We start from the raw sequence: 5,222 nt of genomic DNA, 5'->3' as shown, positions 1-5,222 counted from the left end.
ATGTATTTATGCATTGCTTAATCCAAAGAACCGAAGCGCAATTCACACAGATTGCATTTAAAAACATATGAGACGCAGTGAAAAGGAATAAACCTCCACAAATTCGTGACGTGTTTTCTAAAAGTTTAAACTGTTTTAACATTGCATGGCTTTCTATACACCTCTTGTGTGAGACGTGAGTGCAGCAGTCATATTTGTCCGTCTAAAAAATGCACTGAATATACGTTCTGTGTGAATGGTTTTAACCTAATCAAGATCTTCTCCGCATTGAGCTTCTAATATTTCTCTAATATTTTGGAAATTCGACTAATATTCATTCTTTATTCACAATCTCCTCATCACAGGCAGGCACAGCACTCATTTCAGCACGTGTTCGTGTTTGTGTGTGCTGTCTGCGTCACTCATAGCACGTGCCTATGTCGTGCGCTATATCGAACATTTTTTCTATCGTTATCGAAGAAGGTCGATAAATACTGTACCGTCGATAAATATCGATACCGTTTTATCGCCCAGGCCTGACCTCAGTCATGTGGTAAAAATGTATCCATGAAAGCATCTGTTGTGAGTTGTGATTCAGCTCAGCGCTGCAATACCACAGGCTGGAAGAGGCTGATGCCTTTTGACACCAGTCGCCTCTATAATAAACGCTACGCTGTAGCATCCCCTGACACCGCCAGTCCCTGTCCTCCAGTGCTAAACCAAAAGTGACAGCATCTTCTCTTACGGAAAGAACAGGCTTTTCAGCCTGTCCTTTTTCATACAGTTTTCCCTCCGTGAAGTCATCTGAACGAGTCTTATGGGAAGAGCAGCTGTCTGACGAACTGTTCCTCGTACTATGAAGGAGATGTGGTGGGATTATGTATTAAGGCAGAGACTTTGCACCTGAGACCACAGGAAGTAATGGAACATTTCTTGCCACAGTAGGATTGTGAGTCACAGAAATCTATTTGTTGATGCAGACGTGGCATTATTGGAGGAGCGTTTGAGGGATCATGCGAGTGGGCGGCAGGGTCAGTCCTGTGATGCAGTACCTTTTGAACTCTGCCACCGCTAATAAATGAACATGCCTGAAGTATTTCTATAAAAGGGCAACAGACTTACAGAAATATGCTCTGGTCCTTCTCAGCCACTATTATGGCAAAACTTGAAGATAAGAAAAACATCTCATTGAGGGACTGGGAGTTAGTTTACATGAGAGCATAAACAATAGATAACTAATGATTTGATAACTTATTTTGCAAGAAATGCTGCTGATGTCATTTCCTGCATAATTATGATACTACTGAACTGTTTGTTGTTGCTGTTGGTTATACAGTAGGTCTATTACAAAGATTACCAGAAAGGAAAATGATATTGATGACACAGGAAATACAATACAATAAAATGATTATGATTCATATTAATAATATTAGGAATATTGCATTTAAAAAAAAAAAAGGAAATGTCCTCAAATATTTTAGTATTACTTATGTGCTATCATTGTATTTATTAATATTTTGAATTAGCTTTTATTTTTATATTTTCAGTTTATTTCAGTTTATTTTAATTATAGTTTAAGATTTAGTAATTTTGTTATGTGATTTTATTGCTTTTGCTATGCTATTGCATTTATTATTATTTTTTCATATTTCTATATAGCTTTAACCTATTTTTATTTCAGTTTTAGATTAGTAATTTTAGTACTTCAACTTCAAATTTATTTCAGTTAGTTGCCAAAGCAAAATTTTTTTTAGGTTTCAGGTTTGCTTTTCATGCAATACTTTTTTTAAATTGAATTGTATTTTAATTTAATTTAATATTTTATTTTAATTTTAAAAATATGTTTATAGTTTTAGTCTTCATTACCAATAACGCTAGGTTTTTAAAAAAAAGAAAAATGTATGCTTATATTCAGCTTTTATTCAAAATGTCAGTAAAGATATTTGTAATATTGCAAAATGTTTTTATTTAAAATAAATGCTGTTCAATCTTTCTGTTCACACTTCATTAAGTGGCACAACTATTTTCAACTAATAAAAAGCCTCGGTGAACATGGTGAAGAAACTTTCGAAGGGTAGTGCATAAATGTTTGTATCCAATCCAGCATATTAAGTGAACACAATTATGCACCAGAAAGCTTGAGTTATAGAGCAATAATGGCCAAATGCACAGCGTGGCATAAATGAGGGAAGGTTTGATTTGAAGCATTAAAAATGGATTACCACTGCAGTTCTTTTATTAATTTCACAGTTCGATGAGAGTAATAGAAGACAATCCATAGAACAGTGGGTTTTCAAATCACTGTCCAGTGACTTTTATAAAAAAGAGGCCTCAGATCAGTCAGCATGAAATGGATAATGACACTAGAATCATTAGCAGCGGGGTTAACATGACGGGGGATGGAGGTGTAATTAACCTCTGCTCGATTTGATGGGCAAACACCACAGACTCGGTCCACAAAGCCAATGGCTAAAGCTTGACCGAGCCTCATCAGCCTTTGATGCAATAAAATTAGAAGTTGCCCTGGTTTCCTACTGAATCCCACAAGCACAATGGCATGTAATTAACAACACTGCCACTGTAATTATGCACTGTCTGTGTAATGTGTTAAATGTATGGCAAATTGTTGCCTTCACCAAAATGGACAGTATAAGATGATCTTTTTTATGGGCTTAGATGTGTCAAAATATTGGACATATGCTACTGTTGAATAGTTTGGGGTCAGTAAGAATTTTATTTTACTTATTTATTTATTTTTTTTGAAGAAGAAGAAATTACTAATTATATTCAGAAAGAATGCAATAAATCGTTTAAAAGTGACAGAAAATTAAAATATTTTTGAAAAAAAAAATTTGAAAAAAAAAAAAACGGTTTCCACAAAACATTAAAGAACATTGTTAATAATAATAAAAAAGTTACTTGAGCACCAAATCCTTGTTACGTCCACATTAATCCAGATACATTTGAAAAGGCATTTTTCTCTGCTTTTAGGATTTCATCTACGTTGAGGTGCTGTTTTTGTCCAGTGAAAACTGAGAGTTTTGAAGCTTTCCCAAGTGGATAAATTTAAAATCGGCATTTTCATGTTGTAGTGTGTGCTGTGAAAATGGAGGGATTCAAAAACTATGATGACAAAGGTCCTCAGCAACAATGTTTAGTCATGTGACACAAATTTTACCATATATCTATGGCTGTACCAACATTGTTGTTCCTGCTATTCACTTTAATAATGTTACTAAAGATACATTTTACTTTGTACGATCATCATATTTTAATCCTTCTAAGATGACAGAATATTTATTCGCAATTGCTGTCCTGTGGCAAAAGATGATGACAGTTGCATTTTAGACCAAATATGGAATAATGATTTATAATGGGACCTGGACGTACCAGTGAGTGGTGGGAAATTTGCTAAAAAAATGATTGTGCCAGAAGAATAGTGTGAGAACTTGTGGATGGCAATCGTTACAGATGGTTTAGAAATGAAAACACTGTTTTTAAATATATCTGGATTAATATGGATGTAGCCTTAGAATGGAGGATCATGTGACACTGAAGACTGGAGTAATGGCTGTTGGAAATGAAGACGCAGTGGATTATGTTTGTTTTTGAAGGGAATGCTCCCCCGATCTACATAAATACGTCTATGTTCGCGCGAATATGGAATAATGATTTATAATGGGACCTGGACGTACCAGTGAGTGGTGGGAAATTTGCTAAAAAAATGATTGTGCCAGAAGAATAGTGTGAGAACTTGTGGATGGCAATCGTTACAGATGGTTTAGAAATGAAAACACTGTTTTTAAATATATCTGGATTAATATGGATGTAGCCTTAGAATGGAGGATCATGTGACACTGAAGACTGGAGTAATGGCTGTTGGAAATTCAGCTTTCTCATCATAGGAATGAAATACATTTTAAAATATATTAAAATAGAAAACTGTTCTATTAAATTGCAATAACATTTCAAAATATTACTATTTTTACTGCATTTTTGATCAAATAAATGCAGTCTTGATATTCTTTCAAAAACATGAAAAAATCTTACAAACTTTTGAATAATAGTGTATTGGACAAAAAATACAATAAAAATATACAATAAAACTAGTTTAAAGGGGTCATATAATGCTACATGCACTTTTACAAGTTGTTTGAACTGAAATGTGTGTTGGCAGTGTGTGTACACAACCACCATAAAATGATAAAAATCCACCCAGTGGTTTTTTGTTAATCTACTAAAATCTTTACCCCTTTCTCAAATCGAGCCGATCTCAGAGCATCTATGTTCGTGCGAATCATTCGTTATCCAGCTTCACCTACAGAAGTGAGTATAAGGTTTTTTTTAACAAATCTTTGCAAATCGCCTTTCCTAATAATGTGCTAATTAGCAAGTTTCACGATGAATACAGCTAAAGTAAACAGTCTGTGAGAGCAGCTCGGAAGAGAGGGGCGGGGTCAGCATAGCTCATTAACATTTAAAGGAAAATGCTACAAAACTGCATGATCTGAAAAGAGTTGTTTTGACAGGGTAAAAAAGGTGTTTTTTACACTACCATTGAGAAATTTTAACCAAACTATGTTACAGACTTTTCATTAAGACCCTAAAGAATCATATCAACTTGTGGAAAATGGGCATCCTATGACCCCTTTAACACAATAAAATAACTTTAGAGTGCAAATTTTGTCTTTGAAGTTATTTTATTGTTTGAATTAAGGGTTTGGCATGTTCATCTTTTTTTAAATCTCCTGGTCAAGAGCTCCTGGTCACGATTAAATGGCGGTAGATTCAAACATCCAGTGCACACTCATCTGCATCCAGTCAGGAACTGCTTTTGCTCAACATCTTTCTCCATCTCACAGCTCATCTAACACAGACCTTCATTGTTGGTAACCACACACATACTGTAGTTGATAGAACAGTAAATCTCCCAGAAGGTGGTAGGACAGGTAGGATCATGACTGGTTCAGAGTAGAGGTCTGCACGGGCTTTAAACTGAAGCCCGAACCCGACCCGTACCTGAGATCGTCTGACCCGACCCGACCCGACCCGAGCGGCATAGTTAAATTTAGTTAAAAGCCCGAATAGCCAATAAAAAAAAAATGCTGTATTTCACGATTGCATGCAACGGTCAGAAAACAAATACATGTAAAGAAACAGAATCATTAAGGCTCGGCCAGTTCACAAGGCAAAAGAAAAAACAACTTAACAGTTGTTAAAGCAGTTGAACACATAAATTCTGC

At 35.2% G+C, this 5,222-nt stretch overlaps 1 protein-coding gene across 1 annotated transcript in view; it reads right to left on the bottom strand.

The window, feature by feature from the left end:
* Positions 1-5,222, bottom strand: part of LOC107751872 (adenylate kinase isoenzyme 1-like) — a 76,653-nt gene that overhangs the window by 30,930 nt on the left and 40,501 nt on the right. The window lies entirely within an intron of this gene.

Source organism: Sinocyclocheilus rhinocerous, unplaced genomic scaffold, assembly GCF_001515625.1.
Source record: "Sinocyclocheilus rhinocerous isolate Xijiao unplaced genomic scaffold, SAMN03320098_v1.1 scaffold351, whole genome shotgun sequence".
Taxonomy (NCBI): domain Eukaryota; kingdom Metazoa; phylum Chordata; class Actinopteri; order Cypriniformes; family Cyprinidae; genus Sinocyclocheilus; species Sinocyclocheilus rhinocerous.
Note: the sequence above shows the minus strand (reverse complement) of the source record. Positions and strands in the feature narration are given on the sequence as shown.